We start from the raw sequence: 21,568 nt of genomic DNA on the forward strand, positions 1-21,568 counted from the left end.
TCACTACAAATAACTCAATTTTGTTTCCTTTTATGGCTGAGTAATATGCCATTGTATATATGTGCCACATCTTCTTTATCCATTCATCTGTCAGTGGACACTTAGGTTGCTTCCATGTCCTGGCTGTTGTAAATAGAGCTGCAATGAACATTGTGGTACATGACTCTTTTTGAATTATGGTTTTACATTAAAAATTTTTTTTAATTAAAAAAATATTTTTTCTCAAAGAATGACCCAGCAGTGATCTTATTTTTTTTCAAATGCTCTTTTGACAATGTTATGGCATGTGCATAAGTATTTGATAGACATACAATATTTTGAATAAAGATATCAATGTTAGCAACCAATTTCTATTAGTATGGAATAGCATTTTCATTAGCAGCTTCAGCTGAGGCATTGAGATCTGAATGAATTTCAAGACTAAACCTTTTTTTAATTAACTTCTCTGTAGCTTTGAGATATGTTGGCAACTAATGGAATTTGAAGATGGAATAGCCATCTGGTTTTAAAATGGTTTCTACCTTCTTGGCTCACTAGGAAGTGCTAATGTGGAACATTGCCAATCAACTCCCTTTTACCATCATTAAAATTAATTTCACAAACTAACATAATTCAATGACATAACTTAGAGTTACTTAATGCTATCAGGCATGAATGCAATGGTGAAATAAAGAATATCTTTAAATATTATTATTTTACCTATCTAATATCTTATAATTATTGTCTTATTCTTCCTGAGTGAAATTCTGACTCCTTTCTTGATTATTTTATTAGACATAATTCCTGATTATTCAGGGTCTTGAATTTAATGTGCATGTTTGAAGACTTCATGAGAGTTTAAACTTTGACTTCATCATCTCCCATTTATAAATACTGTACTAGAATATAGTATTTTATTTATTTATTATTTTTTTTTTGCCAGTTTGGGTTTTTCCCCAAATTCTATCTTATGCTAATGACTCATTGTCTCTCCTTATGTAACTCACCCATCTCCTACATATAAACAAATATTCTCAAATTAATATATTGAATTCAGTCCTATCAGGAGACTCTAGACCAATATTATCAGCTGTCTGTTGGTCCTTTCCATCTTGGTATGTCCTTTGTCAATGTTTGCTATCCTACCAGCCCTCCCACTCAAAATGATAGAGTTGTTCTTGAAATCAGCTACTCTCGGGAATTCCCTGGCAGTTCAGTGGTTAGGACTTCATGTTTTCACCGCTGAGGGGGCTGGTTCAGTCCCTGGTTGGGGTATTAAGATCCCACAAGCTGCATGGTGGCCAAAAAAAGAAAAATAAAAAAAAAGAAATCAGCTACTTTCCCCAAATTCCTCATTTCTAGTGGTTGTACTTTCCCCCTCCCCCAGATCAGGCAGACTCAAAACCTTTGGCTTGTACTTTTCTTGCACCACACTAATCTAGTTGTAGTCCTTCAAAATGGAGTGTACTACTATCCTTGCATTAAATTCCTCACCATCCCCATCCTTGTTTGTGGCCGTACCACCTCAGGTAGCAGCATCTTCACTGGTCTCTCTGTCTATGCAGATCTCATCCCTTTTCTGATCTCTGCTAAGAAACCAGATTAAGCTCCCTCAAGCACAAACTGTTGATCTCATGCTATTGGCTCAGGATTCTCCAAAGCTTCCCCTTTGCCAATCTAATGGAGTAAAGACTCTTTATTGGCAGCTAAAGAAGTCCAATATATTCAATGGAATATGACTCAGCCATAAAAAGGAATGAAATTGGGTCATTTGTAGAGACATGGATGGACCTAGCGACTGTCATACAGAGTGAACTAAGTCAGAAAGAGAAAAACAAATATCACATATTAGAAAACGCATATATGTAGATTCTGAAAAAATTGGTATAGACGATCTTATTTACAAAGTAGAAATAGAGACACAGACATAGAGAACAAGCATATGGATACCAAGGGGGAAGGGGGGGAGTGGGATGAATTGGGAGATTGGGATTGACATATACACACTATTGACACTATGTATAAAATAGATAACGAATGAGAACCTACTGTATAGCTCAGGGAAGTCTATTCAGTGCTCTGTGGTGACCTAAATGAGAAGGAAATCCTTAAAAGAGGGGACATATGTATACTTATAGCTGATTCACTTTGCTGTACAGTAGAAACTAACACAATAGTGTAAAGCAACTATACTCCAATAAAAATAAAAAATGAAATTTTAGAAAATAAAATAGGATAGACAAACGGGGAAAAGACATCTGTTCTCCTTCTCTTTGTTCTCTTTTATTTCCTTCTTTTGGATTTATTATTATTATTGTTATTCTTTTCCTTGGTAGTTTGTAAATTATGTATTCTATTTTCTTTCTTTCAATAATTACTCCACAAATAAAAATATTTACACGTAAAACAAAAAAAAAGTCCATAATCTGATTCCATCTATCTTTTTACTACTTTAGTAAGAGGACCTAATATTCTAACCTGTTTTAGTGTTTACCATTCACCTGAAAATGTTCATTATGTTAGTTAAATACTATTACTACAATAGTAACAATTCTTCTTCACATGTATTTGACTGGAATTCTGCTTCTGGTCATAAAGAAACAATTAGTAGAAGATGGGAACTTATGGCATAAACAAATGCAAACACTGAACAAATATTGTATGTGATGCAGTCATTTTCAGGCTTTGGCCAACAGTTTGTGCAGGACTTGATTCTTGAAAGAAAAGAAGCATATGAGGTGTCTCATATTTGTCTCAGCTTTCAGCCTAGGTGTGGTTTCCCAGCACTGACCCAAGGAGAGAAAGTGGAGCTTTGTGAGTGAAAGAGCAGATATCAGAGAAGAGGAAAATGTAAGATCTGCATAGGATGGTCCCTCAGGTCTATCTGAGTGCACCTGAGGGCTGAGTGCACACGCACAGGAAAAGGCTCCCAAAGGCTTCAGGTAGGACAGCTGCTGTGGAACTAAGAGTTGAATGGAGATTCAACTCTACAATCAGAGGTCATGTGGTGCTGAGTGATGTTGGAGTTCTGGTCTCTCTAGAATGAAACAGCCTTGCTGAGCACAGTGGACATTCCGTTGAGATCCCAGAAAAGCCACATTTTGGAAGTAACCACAGCCAAGAGTAAAAGTGATGTCTTAGTACTAAGGAGAAAAACCGAATACACTGACACTATCATGCATGAAATCAAGCCTGACTCTGGGGTGTTTTCGAACCCTAATAACCAGTTTTCCAATTCTCTGGACAACAACCAGGTGCTCAACAAGTAAATTCTGACACTAACTACCCAGAGTAATGATAGATCCCACAGCTTAAGGGCTCAGGGCTGCAAGACTGCTCCTCATTTCAGATGCCAACTGCAAGTCCCAGAGTCACCTGTACTTTTGATCAACCAGCTATAAATCGGGGGTTCCCACAACCCTCTCCTCAGGTCTAATTTGCTAGAACAACTCACAGAAGTCAGGAAAACACTTTACTTACTGTGACTCATTTATTGTAGAGGATACAGCTCAGGAACAGCCAAATGGAAGAGATGCACAGGGCAAGGTATGTCTTGTGGCGTACAGAGTTTCCATGCCCTCTCTGGGTGCACCAGCCTCCCAGCAACCACAGTGTGTTCAACAAGCCAGAAGCTTTCTGAACCCCAACATTTAGGGGCTTGCAGAGGGGGGTTATGGAGGTTTCATTCCATAGGCATGATTGAGTAAATCATTGGCTACTGGTGATTATTAACTCAATCTCTGGCACCTCTCCATACCACCCCCCACCAAATTTGGGGGCTGGGGCTAACGTTCCAAGCTTCTAACCAAGGCTTGGTCTTTCTTACAACCAGTCTACATCCTGAATCTGTCTAGGAGCTGGCCAAGGGTTGCCTAATTAGTAAAAAGAGGCATGCCTATTAATCACCCTTATCACTCAGGGAATTCCAAGGGTTTTAGGAGCTGTGTGCCAGGAGCCTGGAACAAAAAAACAAATATATATTTCCTGTTATACCACACTGAGAGAATCCAGATGTTCCAGTTGTAGCTCAACTATCTGTTAGAGAAAAAGTTAGCACACTTTATAGGGGAACAGCGTAATCTACACTCCCTGCAATGAATCATTAACAAATAGAAAAGTGTAGAAATATGGTAGATTAAATTCAACCTTATTAAAAATTACAATAAATATAAATGGACTAAACATTCCATTTTAAGGGTAGAAATTGTCATATTGTGTAAAAAGAAGACTCAAATCTGTCTACAAGAGTTACACTTGAAGTATAAGTTCACAGATATTTTGAAAATAACTTAAAAATTATACAAGCATAAATTGTTTCATTGTGCTTCTTTTTATTGCACTTTGCAGATACTGAATTTTTTACAAATTGAAGGTTTGTGGCAACCTTACATTGAGCAAGTCTGTTGGTGCCATTTTTCCAACCGCATTGACACACTTCATGTCTTTGTGTCACATTTTGGTAATTTCTGCAATACTTCAAACTTTTTCATCATTATTATATTTGTTATGGTGATTTGTGATCAGTGAGTTTTGATGTTACTATTGCAAAAATGTTATGATTCGCTAAAGACTCAGATGATGGTTAGCATGTTTTAGCAATAAAGTATTTTTAATTAAGAAATGTGCATGTTTTAGACATAATGCTATAGCACACTTAATAGACCCCAGTATAGTGTAAACGTAACTTTTATATGCACTGGGAAACCAAATAAATTTGTGTGACTCATTTATTACGAATTTGCTTTATTGCCGTGGTCTGGACAAAACTTGCAATATCTTTGTGGTTTCCTGTGTGCAGATTTTTTTAAATTAATGAAATCTAAATTGACCTTTTAAAAATTTTTTTTTAGAGCTTTCTTAGTCTCTCTAAAATATTCTTCCCTAGGTCAAGATTGCAAAAATATTCCCTTATAACAAGGATAATGCAGCAACTGGACTTTTCATATATTACTAGTGGGAGTATAAAGTGATATAACCATTCTGGAGAAAATTCTGATAGTTTGTTATAAATTTAATCATACATCTACCATATGACACAGCATTCTACTTCTAGATATTTACCCAAGAGAAATGGAAACATTTGTCTGAAAAGAGATTTGTACCAGAATGTCATGGTAGCTTTCTTAATAATAGCCCCAAGCTGAAAACAACCCAAATGTCTGTGATGATAAGCATATTGTGGCAGAGCCATAGAATGGAATATTGCTCATCAATGATATATGTATGTATGTATGTATACACACTTCTGAAACATACAACAACATGGATGAAACCTCAAAAAATCATTTTGCTGAGCAAAAGACCCTGGACACAATTTATTTATGATTCTGTTTATACAAAGTTCAAGAACAAGCAAGACTCTCTCTGGTGACAGAAATCAGATAGTGGCTGAGGCATGAATAAAAGGAACATGAGGGTACTTTTAGATGTGATAGAAATGTTCTGTGTCTTGACTCAAGTGTGAATTATCTGGTTGTATGTATTTAGCAACTTATCAAATTATATACTTAAGATCTGTGCATTTCACTTTAGGCATATGTTATCTCATATTTTCAAAAAGATAAATAACTACTTAAGAAATTGAGTTTGACCTGGAAAAAACAAATGAGAAAAATACCTTTGAATGCCCCCTTGTCTGACTTTTTACATTTTCTAATTTATTTCCTCTCATTTGAATCCTACCAGGCTTCCAAGCCCATTTCAGATGTTTTTTCTAGGAATTACGCTAGATATAGATGGGTGCGTTCATAGAGCAACTATCAGAAATGATCTTGCCTCACAACTGTTTGTATAAATGATATATCAGCAAACATAAATGTACACTGCTTAACGCAAATAATTCACCTGTTCATTCAAGAAAAAATAATTGAACCACACATTGGGCTGAGTGTTGTCGAATCTAAGAAAAGGTAGCGTCTTGGGCTTCAAGGCTCCTTTTGTTTTGAATGAATTTGTTCACTAAATGGATCTATTAATAGCATTTATTCCTCTACATTTATTTTACACAAAGTATTACCTACCGTATTCAATAAAACGTTCCCAGGCATTAAGGATAACAATGATGTCTAATAGAATATGGCTCATGACTTCAAAGATCTCACAGTTAATGTTCAAGTCAAACAACTGAATAAGGAATTACAAATATTTAGACCTGTGCCAAATGCTTACAGAAGGTTAAAAGAAGCAGACTGGGGAAATGCCCTGGAGGGAAGGATTTTTAAATTGAGACTTGAAGAGAGAATATTAGGGTAAACCTTACAACCTTGCAGTATTGCTAAGATTCTGCTATTTTTGACCTACAGAAATGGCAAATCCATATGACTCAAGCTAATACCTACAAGAGCACTGTTTCTACCAAGAGGACCTGGGGAAAGGTCCCCAAAGAAAACAAAGTATGATGCATTCAAGGAACTGAACAATTTAGTTCAGTTCTAGTAAGACCAAACCCTAGAGTGAGAGTTGAAACTGCAGCACAATGTCAAAATTATAGAGTGAGGCAGCCGTTATTTCAGAATGGCAAGGAGAAGAAACAAACATCAGAGAGAGATAGAGGAAAAAAGCACAAAAACATCAAGCCTGAATTCAGGAAGTGATGGTCATGATCACAGCTGCATTTGGCCATCACATCTCCTAAGCTTGATGTTCTGGAAGGTCCGTTACAGCTGTGTAGAGAGAACCCACTGAACAGGTATCATGAGTCCTTATTCCCATGGTCCCTGTTCCAATTTTATCTGTAGAGACATTTATGAGCTGGTGTTCCTGCTTTAATGGACCTGCTGAGACTGGGAAGCTATGATGCAGTAGACAAATAGAAGAATTATGCCTGGATGTCTAGAGTCTCTACTTACGCTTATTCTTCTATAGGACTTAGTGACTCATTCGAAGAGCATATACTACATTAAGAATCTTTGCAAGAAAATAGCCTACCAATTGTGCACAGCCTACCACAATGAAGTTTTTAACTTTTTATGAAAATGTGAAGTGATTCTAAAATGCTCTCTAGTTATACTCACCATGTAATGATAATACTGAATCATTGCAGATCTATACATTCTTTTCACTTATTCTTTGTAAACTAGATAAAAATGTGACTTCTTTTTATTAAAAGTTATTGTAATTTTTATTACAGTTTTACTACAATTGAAGGACTTCAATTTAGAAAATTCTAAATTCTGTACCTCTTTTCAAAACACATCTTAGCAGCCAATAATGCTAATTATCAGGAAATGTATTCATATAGCGCAGTGTAAACTTGTAATTCACTAATGTGTCACTTCCTCCCATTAGGAAGCAACCCTCATTTATGGAGAGCTTGAGAGCAGAGTGCACAGAGCCAGAGGGCTTAAGTGACTTCAAGACATTGACTAATGTTTTTAGGGCCTTGACAATGATGAGGGATGTCAGGTTTTTTCGGTTAGTGAGTTTCCCACTGAATACAGCAATTCAGCATAGCATAGGGAGACAGGAAGTAAGAGCTTTCCGGTAATGCATTCTGTTTACTTGTTGGTTGTGAGTAATTTGACTTGACTCCTGATCCATTCCAGAACAGTTGATGAACTCAGACTGCACCACCGCCATCAAGCTACTGTAAAATACCTGATGTTCAGACAGGCTTTCCTTAATGCATGTTTCTTTCTTTCTTCTTTTTGCTCTTGTTCTTGACTTCTGCTTGCAGTGATTATAGTCCTTGTTATTTGTGAAAGGTTTGTTGAACCAAGCTCATGTGTCAATATGAACACTCATACATACAAGTTATTTTCAGGAAATATGTGTTATCCTCATTTGGTGACAAAGATATAATAATGCCAGTTTCACCTTCTTTATAAAACTTGAAAGTTTATTGTAACTTATGGATATGGACATTCAGGATATGTTTGTTATGTTAACTAGGAAATAAAAAAGATGAATGCAGTAATATTTTAAAAAGAAAAAAATACTTGAATAATAAAATAACATTCTCTTGGACGATGGTTTGGAGAAGATGATTTTCAGCTACTTTGAAGATTATAAACATCTATATGGCAAAAGTCGTGGAGTGAATAAGAAACAACCCAGGTATTTATGTCATTTAAAATATAAAACATTAACTTGATGAGTATTTGAAGTTTAAGTTCAATAGGGTTATCAAAAATACTTTAAAAATATATTTTGATTAGTATGCCATTTAAAATGTACTTATAAAAACATTAATTGGAAAATTGCTTTTTGTATTATCAATCTTCAGATTCATTGTCACTAATTGTGTGACTAATTGTCAGAATCACTAGCACTATTTAAATTATTGCCAAATTTCATAAAATTTGAGACACTTTAAATATGCACCATAATTTTATATACAACTAAGAGAGAAAGGAAAAAGGAAGCAAGGAAGAAAAGGAGTGAAGAAAAAAAGAAACAGCGGAGTAAAGGAAGGGGAGGGGGAGAAGGAAAGGGAGAGAGAGAGAGAAGGAAGGGCGGGAGGGAGGGAGGAAGGAAGAAAGGAAGGAAAGAAGAAGAAGGAGAGAAAGAGAAAATTAGGATGCAAACTGGGACACAAAGTTTTTTTTTTTTACTTAAAATTTTGTTTCATTCCTATTGGAAAAGCTCTTTTAGATTCATCTAGATATAGATTTTTGTTGTCATATATTATTGTACCTTCTTAAAAATGAAAGTACAAGTTCCATAAGTTGGTGAAGTATTCCCAAAACTTTTCCACAGTCTCTCTTATGATTCACTTTTGATGCTCTGTCATCAGCATCTTAGTTTTCCATGCACAGCCATCCTCAGTGACACTAAAATTGGTGAGGGTACAGAACCTTTTTAAGAAGGGTTTCACGGTTGCCTCTGTGATTGTCTTTCCAGCTCTTGTGACACATTCTGCAAGTTTTCTTTTCTTGATCTCACCAGAATGTGTCCCTGGAAGGTTTTCAGATAATAGTCAACACTGATGTTTCTTTCTCAAAGTCCTTAAAGTGTTTTTTGAATGAAACACAGCAGGCCCAAGTTCCCACCTGTGGCAGGACTTGAGAACAGTGCCATGACCACCGTCTGGCTGAAAGTGATTGTAAGAAACTACTGGCTGGAAGATGCATTCTGATTTCAGAGATGACAAGATATGAAAAGTGTGCATCTCAGAATTGTTGGAATGCAATAATTTTATCATTCATTTATTTTTGTCACTCTTATTGAGTTTGTATAGTTAAATTAAAAGGTGTTAAATGTCTGTCTTACAGGGCTCTGCTTTAAAGCTCATCTGTGTAGGACAGGTTGAAGGCTTTCCTGTCTGTAGGTTTCTGCGGCCCATAGGTCAGTAAGAACAAAAGTTATCTCTTGAGATGGAGAGCTGGTGGGTTCATTGGAGGAGACAGCATGATATAGGTTTGAGGTAAGCTCTGCCGTGACTGGGACAGAGAATCCAGAACACAAAGAACCATTAACAGATGCTCTGAGGACCAAAATGGGGTGGTACAGTGGCTCTAGTCCATGTTAGTATGGCACTTTTCTCTGGCAGCATTCAACAGAAAGGATAGAAGCAGAGATATGGGGTTAATCAGAGGTAGAGGTTTTATAAAGCAAGCTTCGAAGGAAAATCTCCTAAGACCCACACAGCTCTTACTTAGTTGAGTTTTGTACGACAACTGCAAAGGGTGACATTGCAAACAGAATTAAGGAAAGAGCAGAGAGGTAAAACCACTTATTGGTTATATTTCTGCATAAGGTGCATATGGATTAAAACAGAAAAAGAATATAAATATAGATTTTAAAAGTTCAGATTTGTCTTGCTTCACCTGCCAGTCTTCTTTGGCTGCAGTTCAGTCTTGTGCCAATTTATAGGTGTTCACATTTTGTGGAACTCTCTCAAAGTTCTGTAACCATTTCAATGACTGAAACCACAAGTGTGTGTAGTGTTTACTTCCCCGGGTAAACATATATGAGATGTGTGAGAGCTGCTTCCAGCTGCTTCTAGTGCATTTGGATTGATCTCATTTGATTCCTAAGCCCTGAGTGAAAATAATCATTCAATATAAGCAAAGCCTTCTGCCATTTGGATTGTGATTTCTTTCAATCAAAAACACATAACCTTGGGCTGAACAATGAATGCCTTCCTTAAAATTACCTCTAAGTATAATTTATTATAGAATGATTTTAAATGAACTCAGAAGGATTAATCACGACAAGAATGAGGAATAAATTTCTCCTCTTGCCTTTCCTCTGTATTTACAAATGCCAATTGTTATCTATCCATATTATGGAAATCAGAGGTCTCCTGGGTGATACATAGCTTTCTTTTCCATCGAATATATAGCCCTATTTTGTAAGATGTGGGAGAGCTTTGGCACCCTATAATAATGAAAAATCCAGGAAATGATGTCACTGACTGAATGTAAGAATCTCAATGTTACTGTTTTTTAATAGGTTAGAGAGTACCTGTCTTAAAAAAAAAAAAACCCAAAATAATAGAAGTTCTTTTTTTTTTTTTAATCCAACAAACATGTAGGTTTATTTTAAATCAGTTTGGTACATGGTACAGATTGGTTTTGCAGTTTTTAATGAACTGAAATAGAAATTTCTAAATACAGCAGTGTCTGTGCGACAGATATCTGTAAGGTAAAATAAGGGATTTTAATAGAACTATAACCTGCATGAACAAATCAGATGAAAAATCTGAAAAGGTTTCTATATACCTTCTGGATTAAAAAGAACCCCCAGGGCTTCCCTGGTGGCTCAGTGGTTGAAAGTCCGCTTGCCGATGCAGGGGACGCGGGTTCGTGCCCCGGTCTGGGAGGATCCCACATGCCGCGGAGCGGCTGGCCCCAAGTTATTAATGGCTCAAGATACTAAATTGCTAAAGGAAGAGGGGAAAGGGCTGTGAGTTCTGTTGTAAGAGCTCTTTTTGTAAAATCTAATTCCATATTATCATTCTGTTAGATCAGTATTCAAAATTACAGAAGATGAGAGGCTTCATCAGCTATATTTTCACAAAAATAGCTATAGTGTTAACATTAATGTGTGGCAAGGTATTCCTGTCTAGGTAAATGACAATTATAACATTGTAGCTAATTTTTACCACTTTGGGAGAATGGAAATTGTGTATATTTTCAACTGAATCTTGTATCTTAAAGCACTCACTAAAAACTAATAGCCATGGCACTATAATAAAATTTTTTGTGCAGTACCAAAAATATTACTACTGAGGGAAACAAAAATGTGAGGTAAGCCTACCTTTCCCAAAAAACCTTTGAAGCCAGAGATTTTAAACAATTAAGGCACTTGAAAACATTAGGTATATATACCAGTGTGCAAGTAAAACAAACTTTAGCTATACCAGCAAGTAAAGAAGAAACAGTAAATCTTCATTTTAAGAATCTTTAATTATCTAAATGTAAGGAATTTTGGCTTCTGAAATGGACCAAAGCAACTTGTCATTTCTTACTATAAAATATTGAAAACCAAGTGCTAAACACAGCCGCTATAGGCTAAAGAAACTAAAACGAAAAACCTTAATGACCTAGAAAAGCAGAAGCTCATTTTAAACTGATTTAAGCCTCTGAACTAATCCAATGTGTCAAAGGCAGGGAAGAAGTATCCCTCTAAACCTGAAAAAACTGGTGCTTCATAAGGAAACTAAAGAAATAAAAGTATGCATGCATATCATACTACAGGAATTGAAACTAAGAAGAAGGAAGGATGGAAAAGGAGAAAGAAAAAGTACAATCTGTTTATCCAGGGCAATCATTATTAAAAATCTACAGTAATCTGATCAACTAAAATTTTTTCTGAAATTACACTGCTCACATTTGCTATCTCAAAACTTAAAATGATTGTCTTATTTAAAGAGTTAATAAATGATTCTAAAACAACTTCTTTCTCTCTTGCCTTATAGAAGTTACTTTTCCAGAAAGCTTGGTGGAAATCCTTTTAAGGTACAACAGTGTTAGGATAAGTTTTTGAAGTACAAAGGAAAATATAATTAAATCAACTTTATACTTTTTAACAGCCATAAGCAAAATGTTGGGAGGTTCAGTAGATGAAGGCTTTCGACTTTGTGTAACATCCTTTAAGTTACTCAGGCTTGAAATAAAGTAGGTACGTTTTCAATTAAATACTAACATTATGGTATCTAAAAGCAGGTTTACTACTGATCACATCAACAGTTACATCCTCAGTCCAACCTTTCCCTTCATTAATGTGAAAGAACAAATCACCAACATTTTAAGTTACAGTCTACCTTTCAGTCTGTCTTTCTGTTCTTTATTTTCTCAACGATATAAGGTGCTTTACAAGTATGAACAATAACCTGCTACACTTTAATGTTTTGTACCCTTTCCATTCATTTCTTTAAATCTGGAATGTAATTCCTTGTGTGGCATCTTTTTTCTAATGTAGAAAAAATAATTTATCAAGCACAAAATTCTACTCTAAGGATACTAAATTTATAAATTTATTCCACGTTTTGCAATTATAGCCCCAAATCCCCCTGATTGCTGCTCATTTGGCACATTTTTCTCAATTCTGGTCACTAAACTACATCCCTAGTTAGCATGAAAAAAATGCAGCTTTCAGGCTTTAAAATGACTAAATTTGAATTGCTAAAAGAGTCATGAGGTCGTCTGTGCAGGACAATGTTTTCCATCACTTACAGAGTTACATTTGGCCTGTCAAGAAGAGAGAACTTAATCACACAGCAGCAGCCCTTTAAAATAAAAGAAGACAGCCACAAGGATTCATGCAGAATAGTTTAAATATTCCCGTTGAGCAAATAGATTTAACTGGTTTCTCTTCAAGGGCGATGCTCCTATATGCATCCTTTGAAAAATTAAAGATCCTAGAATAGCGTCTTCCATGTGGCACATCTTGAAAGAGAATATTTTGGTTTCAGAGAGTTACACACCTGTCCATGTTAATTTAGCCGGTCTGTTTACAGAGTGCGGTAGTTTCGTTCTTTTCCATTTGCAGAATTTATAGAGAAAGAAAATTACAGCCTGCACACCCAAGACGAGGACAGGCCCTTCAACGAAACCGGCTGCCCCCAAGGTAGACTTGTGCACAGGTTGTGAAGTCGGAGTTGAAGTGGTATCCGTTGTACCTGATGTAGTAGCCGTGGTGCAAGCTGTAGACGGGGAAGGCGGAGTTGTGGTTTTCGCTGCAGAAATGGTTGGCAGCGGTGTGGCAGGGAGCCCAGGACAGAATTCTGTGCTGTTCACCCCCCTTGCCATCACGAACTGTGGGATTATCTGAACCGTAGCTTTTACTTTTGCATTCTGGCCCCAAGCGGGTAGCGTTAGCAGCATTAGCATCAAAGCAGGAAACACCGTGCTGCGGTTCTCACAGATTTCTGGGGCTGGAGTGGTGCCAGGCGGGAAAGGCGGCGGCGGCGCCGGGGCTGTGCTGGTGGTAGTCGGTAAAGCCGCGGGTGTAGTCGCGCTCGCGGCCAGGGTGGTGGTGTGAGCCGCGCTCATCCCGCAGAGCGCGGCCAGGCAGCCGGAAGCGCCGGAGCCCGGGCATCGCGGCCGACGCGCTGGCCTTCGAGCGAAGGCTGGGACACCCAAGGTTGCGTCCGTCCCTCAGAAGTTCTTTTACGAGAGGAAAACTAGAGGCATTACCCCTAAAGTGGAATAGGATGTCTAATGCAAAATTATTCATTTAAAATTTGGGGGAGGTGCTAACCCAAACAGTTTTTTAAAAGCATAGAAAAGGATGCATTTTGCATATTGAGGAACAAAACCAAGCTTTATTTTGATGACTTCCCTGAATAACCCAAGATAATCAACTGATAGTCGTTGGAATTTATAACTTTTCAACAGGTTAGCAAGAAAATATACAAAAAAAAAAGCTTTCCTATAGACTAGCAATAACAAGATAAAAATAGACTGAGAAGGGCTTCCCTGGTGGCGCAGTGGTTGAGAGTCCGCCTGGCGATGCAGGGGACACGGGTTCGTGCCCCAGGCTGGGAAGATCCCACATGCCGCGGAGCGGCTGGGCCCGTGAGCCATGGCCGCTGAGCCTGCGCGTCCGGAGCCTGTGCTCTGCAACGGGAGAGGCCACAACAGTGAGAGGCCCGCGTACCGCAAAAAAAAAAAAAAAAAAAAAATAGACTGAGAAAAGTTTCACTGGTAAATATCAATAGTATATGAACAGGTAGAAATATAGTGCTTTACCCATGATTTGAGAGGTAAATCTGAGAGCTTAGTAGCCAGTCATGGGTTCTGGAGCCAAGAGAGTGTAATAAAAATACCAGCTTTGTCACTCACTGGTTGTGCGATACGAAGTCATTTAATGTGAAGAGCCATCTCTGTGCTTCGGTTCCCTATCTGTGAAATGGAAATAATAACAAGGCCAACACCACAGGGTCATGGTGAGAATGAAAGTAGTTAATATTTGCAAAGCATTTAAACAGTGTCTACACTGTGGTCAGTACTCTATAAATATTACTTCTATTGATGATATAAAACTTTAATGAAGAACATAAATAAATAATTGGATAAAGAATAATCGTAATACTGAGCAGGAAGACTTAGCATTCAACACTGTCAGTTCTTCCCAAATAAATATAGAGATTTCATCCAAATCTGAGCCCAATCTCAACAAGAGTTTTTATAATGGAAGCGATGCCCTGTAGTCATACACGGCACAAGTTCTAGAATCAGAGAGCCTGGGTTCCTTCCTTAATGGCTCCAATGATTGTTCTCCTAATCTGTAAAGCCAATATAATGATGAAGTATATCTCATAAAATTAAATTTGATGATCCATGTCAATAAAGCCTTTGACCCAGTGCCTGACCCATGGAAAGCAGTTTGCAAGTAAAAGTTGACTGTTATTAATATTTGAGGGGAAAAGTGTTTTACTAAAGAAATAATTGTACAAGAGTAGAAAAGTGATTATTTTTTTAAATAAGGGAAGGAAGGAAAGGGGCAATGATCAGGGAGATTATTTGAGACAGGAAACTGCGTTCTCTTTCTACAGCAGTTAGAACAGTGAGGCACAGGCTCAAAGATGAGCAGGTGAACAGAGCTGAAGATGAAGTATCTAAACAGGTGACAGTGATAATCTACAGTAGCAATTAAAGATCTACTCTGTATCAGTACTCTTTTGAGCATTTTACATGTAAATTAATCACAACACTGAAAGATACTATTGTTGTTACCCCTGAATTACAGAGGCACAGGGAGGTTAAGTGACCTGCCCGAGGACTAGTGAGTGTCAGTGTGGGGTTGGATTTGAGAAGCTGGCCCTAGAGTCCACACTCTTCTCCACGCCCTAGGAGATTTTACTGTTTGGTAGAGCTGAAATGTTAGATCACGGGAGAATATTTAAAGAGTTTGATAAATAGTGCTAGGATAACTAACCAACTGGATACATATATATATATATATATATATACACACACACACACACACATATATATATATATATATATATATATATATATATATATATATATATATATATAATTGCCTTACTTTCCAAATTGATTAAATATTTCAGCATGCTAAGTAAGTCTAAATAAACTTGGAAGAAGTCATCATGGGAAGGACTTTCCAAAGTGTAGCAAGGTGTAAAGCTGCACCCAGATGGGTCTGTTGATCCCTCGTTGAGAAATGGCTGGGTCTTCATTGGCATCAGTTAGCAAGAGTTGATAAGCTTGGAAAAAGGGGCTTTTGAAGAAGATGTCTGTGCAACCATCCCTAAAAAATGAGAGCTGAGGCATGGAGATTAACAGGGCAGGACAAAACTGCCTGGCCTTGGTGGCCTCTGTATGGAGAGAAAACCCAGGAAGAATCTAATTCCATCCAGTTCAGTTCATCTCAGTAACAGAGCACCTGCTGTGTGCACTGTGTAGTGTTGCAAATACAGTGTGGAAAAAAATCAGCACTTTCTCTGTCCTCATGGGGCCAGTTTACAGTCAACTGAGAGAGACAAAAAAATTGTGTAAGAAATTAGAATACAGTGTGTTAAGTGCCATGATAGAAGTTCAGGCTGTTTTGAATAAGAAGTGCACTTAATCCAGATTTAGCACTTATAGAAGGCTTCCCAGAGAAAACAATATCTAGGCTAAGATCTCAAAGTTAAGTAAGATGTAGCCAAGCATGCCTGCTCCTTTTCCTATGCCTATTTGTGAACACAACCATATTTTATCCAGGTGGCAAAGGCAGAAACCTGGACTTCTAAGGAAATATACAAATAAACAACTAGATACATAGGCTCCAAATCAAGAGCAAGATTTGACGGATGTGTAGAATGCAGGCATCATCAAGCCAGCTGCTAGTGATGGAAAACACGTGAGAAGAGACTGACAAGGGACAGAGTGTAGAGTTAGCAGAGGTCCTAAAACAGCATCCCGAGTCACCACCAGTTCTGGGACAGACAGAGAAACCCAGAAATTATAGTGGGAAACGGGAAAAATCATATAGAAAAACACTAGGAGAGTGAGGTGTCCTGGAAACCATCGGAAGAGGATTTCAGACTTACAGGAAAGGTGAAGTGAGATCATCACTGATGAACAGAAGGTTGGTGTGAGAGCTCTGTCCGCAGAGGAGTTCACGTGGAAGCCAGACCACAGTGGGCAGAGTGATGGATGGAGAGGAGGGGCCAGGTGACTGGGGACCTAGCAGTACTGTAGGGAGAGCTGGGGTTGGATTCCCCACAGCATGGGTTCTCAGGAACAGCAGTCTGTGCATTTGGGCTATTTTTCCAGCAGAAATCAACTAGTTGGAACTCAGACATGGAGAAGGCAGATAGCCTAATTGGATGTTTTGCCAGACTAGTAATGAAAGGAAATGGACAAGGGATTTAGAGGTCCTTGAGGAAAGCTGGTTGAGGGTTTTAATACAGCGGGGAGTTCAGCTAAGGAACGACGGGATTGAAGAGCACTAGAGATGCTGGGTAGGCAGAAATGGTGATGGGACAGGCCAGTCGTCACAGGTTGAGTCGCCCATGAGCACAGGAATGATTTTACCGGACCTAACAGATTGGAGGTGCTGGAAGAATAGAAGGCTGAAGTGGACTAGAAGACAGAAAACGAGAAGGCTGTTTTTACGAGGCTCCCCTGGACTTTGTGATCTGGGCACACACTGCCTTGGCATCCTGGAGACATTGTGAGGGGGGTCGGGAGAGATGGTCAGTTCTAAGGAGGAGAGTGCCCAGTGTGCACGGGGACCAAAGAGACCAGACCCCAAGTGTCAACAGCTCTGTGAGCATGGAGGGACAGCACCTGGGACCAGGATGCACCTTTGGCATCTAAGGGTTTGACTACATTAGGAGGTCAGACAGCGTTATCCTTGGACAGCCTCAGGAAGGCTGGGTCAGTAGGCTTATTCCTCTGGTGAGCTCAGGAGGTATGAGACTGCGGAGAAGACTCCTACCTCAGCAGATCGGAACAAAAAGACAAATTGAACAAAAATATTATTAAATATTGAATAAAGAAAATTGGATCCCAAGAAGTGGAAAGCCAAGAATTTCCACACATGTTTGGCAAAATGTGAATTGAAGATCATTTGAAAATATATGTCACAAGTTTTAAATTAGGACATGAGGAATTCCACTGTGGGAAATTTATTCTGAGAAAAGTGTTCTGGCAATTTGTGTTTCAAGGTCTGTTTCAGTGAAATGGTTAAGGGAGGGTTATAGAAAACTGACCCTCCTGGATTTGGATCTCAGCTTTGCCGCCTACTATTCTTGATGACCTTGGGCAATTCCTCTGTCTCTCTAATTCTCACTTTCCATTATCAGTAAAATGGGTGCATTAGTACTGACTACTTAGAAAGTTTTGAGGGACACTATGATGACACACATAAAACCCTGAACACAGAAGCTCAGATATCACGTGGTAAGTCCTCAGTTTATTTTAATCATGCTAAAAAAATAAAAATAAAAAGTAAGCAGAGGGAGAGGAGAGAACTGAAAAAAAGAAAAGAGAAGGGAAGAGAAGAAATCATTCACAGTCTACTGGTGAAATAAAATACAGTGTATTGAGAAGATGAATATTATATTATATATTTATGCATATTGACAAGAACAGTTGTGGGAAACAGATTTTTTAATTTTACAAAAGCAGATTATGAAACTAGATAAATAGTATGATCCCATTTTTTAAAAAATTTGAACATGGTTAATTTTTATAAAAACAGATGTAGTTTTTATTGTGTTATTTTCATAGGTGGTATGATGATTATTTTCTTCTTAATATTGTTTACTTTTCTGAATATTTTATGGTAAGGAGGTAATACTTAGATTATCAGTAATCACACGAAAATTTTTATTTTCCTGTTTCTAAAAATGAAACTACTCCAAGTAAACGAGTAATACAGAAAATGTGTCTGGAAGTGCTACAGACTTTTTCTTAATTAGTGCACTAGAAGAGAGTCCCAATCTATTGAAAGACTATAATGATTATTATTGACACATTCAAATATCTCAATAAAGAATTGTTCATATATGTTTAATTTAGCAGAAATAACTACAGGAAATGATTTTAATGTCTCTTCTTTTAAAAAATGCTATGAAGAGCAAAGTTTCTGGGTATAATTTTATGTTATATATACCTGTTTCATATTCTGCTGGGTCATAGTATAATAAATATATGGAAGGAATCATTATAGCTTGGAGTTTGTATATCAGAGAAAATTAATAGTTTGCTTCTTGATGGTTTTATAACACATCTACTAGGTTTCTGCTATCAAACTAAATTACTTATCTCTATCTATTACTTATCATATCTCTACTTGAAAAAAGTACCCATTGAGTTTATTTTAATATTTAACCTCAGGTTGATTTATAGGTGACAAGTATCAATTGTCTGATTTTATGCATGAAGGGTCAATACAATGATAGACAGTCATGACTGATGTCCTCTGTCATTATGTATTTGTAAAACCAGCAGAATTTTAAAAAATACATTGCAGGGTATCATTCACACAATTTAAGTGTTGCTGTAGTTAGAAGTAACAATTACAGTTGTTTACCTAAAACATGTTCCAGATATTTACAGCCAGAAAATAAGTTAATGTATTGCCGTACATATTACACAAAGTGACACTTTGGTATCTGTGTTCTCTATCTGGAATGACGTGTTCCTATCAGCCTTTCAGATCCTATTATCTAGATTGTTTTCACATTTTTCCTATTGATCCATTTATTGATCCAACTATTAATGAACCTTTTCCCACTGTGGAGAAGATGGCCAAAAGTAACAAAGTCGGACTCTAGACTAAGTGATTTTCTTGTACTTCGTACACTGAATATTTAAGAAACAAAATCGAGGGGCTGCTTCCCATCATCGGCCTATCTTGTGTATCTGACAACTGGAGTGCATCATTTCTTAACATTCCCCCCTCTAGATAAAAAGTTATTTCCAATAATAATTATGAAAACAGATGAATACTAGTAATGACCAGAGAAAAGGTGAAATTGAAAATTTCTTTGATTGTGCTTTTATGTATATTCAGGCTGGTAACAAACAAACAAATATAATGGTAAAAAGGAAATACATAATCGTTTCATTTTTCTTAGTTACATTAGTGCATTTTTGAGGAAAAAAATAGAAAAGATACATATTGCTTTTTTGTGTCTCACAGTAATAGATAATATTACAGTTTAATCAACTATATTTCAGTAAAAATTTAAAAATAATACTGCAGTTTAATAAGTTATCATATGAGGAATAACAATTTAAAAATACTTTTCTAAAGTTGCAGTTGAAAACAAGTAAAATATTACTTGTATGAACTAAAATTTGCACAGACACACACACATACACACACACAATTACATCTTACAGTTTGCAATCTGTTTTGCTGTTTTCAATTTGAAACACAAGTAAAATACCAAGAGCTTACATAGAATATAACTCAAGAGCTTACATAGAATATAACTCAAGATCTACTTCTTTGCCGTTATAATCACTGTGCTATCCTGACTTTGAATCTAAAGGCAGTAGATCCACAATCCTGTAGTACCACAAGGATTGGAGACACAAACTGAATCCAGAGCAAATTCAGGCAATCTGGATCATTACAGACTTCCTCCTGCAATGAATACCTGTGGCTGAGTCGGCAGCTTTTAGGGGTTGACTGATAGCAGGAAGTTATACTGTATATCTTACATACAATTAAAATTTCACAGTAACCACAGCAATCATTTAGAACTTAGACCAACAGAAGATTTAGGGGTTGAGAAGTATTTTATCTGTGACATTGCTTAGAGTTGCTGGCACGTGATGTAAAAGAAAAGCATAGTGATTCCAGTTTTTTTTAATTAAAAAATGTTTTTTAATTGAAGTATATTTGATATACTGTGTTGTGTTAGTTTCAGTTATCAGCAAAGTGATTCAGTTATACATGTACATGTATTTATTCATTTGTTTGTTTATTCTTTTTCAGATTCTTTTCCATTACCAGTTGGTTTGTTATTATCATTAAATTCTCCACAAAGTATATCCTTATTGCCTGTACCTAGGTACTCTGTCCCCAGTGTCCCACTCAGGGGAACCCTGCTTCCTCTTCTTTTAAGACCTGGCAGGCTCCCTATCACCTCTTGGCCGTCACCTGCCCACCTTGCCTAGCTCCCCTGCAGGCCTTGTGTATACCAGTTTGGTTTAACCTCAGGGCCTTTGCATTGCTCCTTCCTCTGCCTGGAAAGCTCATCTACTATTCTTTTTAAAAAATACTTGATTAGCATTTCCAGCAGACTATATAATTTGTTATAATCATCATTATTTATTTTCTGCCTCCTGCTGCTAGTATCTAAGTTCCATGAGGACAGGGATTTTTGTATGTTTTCATCACTGAAGTTGTCCAAACACCTGGGCAATATCTGATATGTAACGGTACTCAATCATTATTTGTTGAATAGCTACACCTTGATTTTTACTATGTGTAACTGGGGTACAAAGTTGTTTTCAAAGCCTTGTGTCTTTTTTTCACTTTTAAGAAAAATTTTCCCTGATCTTACATGTCAATCTTGTGCAATTTAATATCCACTGAGGACAATAAACAACAATTACATTAAGCCTTATGAGAGAAAGATGTGATTATATCATGCCCCATACAGAAGAGGCTATTGGGAAGATAATGAGATCAATGAATAGCTTTATCATTTTAAACATATAAATTATTTTATGATACCTGAATGAATTCCTTGAATAACCTTGTGAGTGAGGGGAAAACAGTTTTTTTCCCTTTATTCTTGTTCTGAGAAGGAAATAGGTGCCAAAAGAGACTGAACGACTTTTCTGATAGGACATGGACAGTCATAGCAGAAGTGAGATCAGAGTAGAGTTTATCTTATTCCTGGACCAGTGATGTTTCCAGTGTATGCTTTTAACCCTCACATTGCACACAGTAGGGCAAAATGTCTGAGAGAATTAAGAGGTACCTAGCTGATGATTCTATACTGTTAAAGAATCAAACTGTTCAGTAATTTCACATGGAATCATAAAAGGGGAGGATGGCTCACCTTTTCCAAAATCCTGTACCTTGTACTCAGAGTGGGCTTGAATCCATTCGTGGTTACCTTTAGAAAAACCTCTGCCCAACACCTTGAACTCAAACATGCATCTCATAGTAAACACTTGATTTTTTTAAAATATAAATGCTACACTCAGTAAAAGTT

At 37.1% G+C, this 21,568-nt stretch overlaps 1 protein-coding gene and 1 pseudogene across 3 annotated transcripts in view; one reads left to right on the top strand and one right to left on the bottom strand.

Annotated features, from left to right (window-relative positions):
• CTNND2 (catenin delta 2) overlaps positions 1-21,568 on the top strand; it is a gene marked incomplete at both ends in the record, with an annotated part of 950,049 nt that overhangs the window by 226,966 nt on the left and 701,515 nt on the right. The gene's annotated exons all lie outside the window — the stretch shown is intronic.
• On the bottom strand, positions 12,878-21,509 carry LOC307052217 (sialomucin core protein 24-like; annotated as a pseudogene). Its single transcript has 2 exons — positions 21,413-21,509; positions 12,878-13,495 (listed from the first exon to the last, which is right to left on the bottom strand). The product of its transcript is annotated as a sialomucin core protein 24-like (transcript).

This window comes from Hyperoodon ampullatus, assembly GCF_949752795.1.
Source record: "Hyperoodon ampullatus genome assembly, chromosome: 4".
In the NCBI taxonomy this organism is placed as follows: Eukaryota; Metazoa; Chordata; class Mammalia; order Artiodactyla; family Ziphiidae; genus Hyperoodon; species Hyperoodon ampullatus.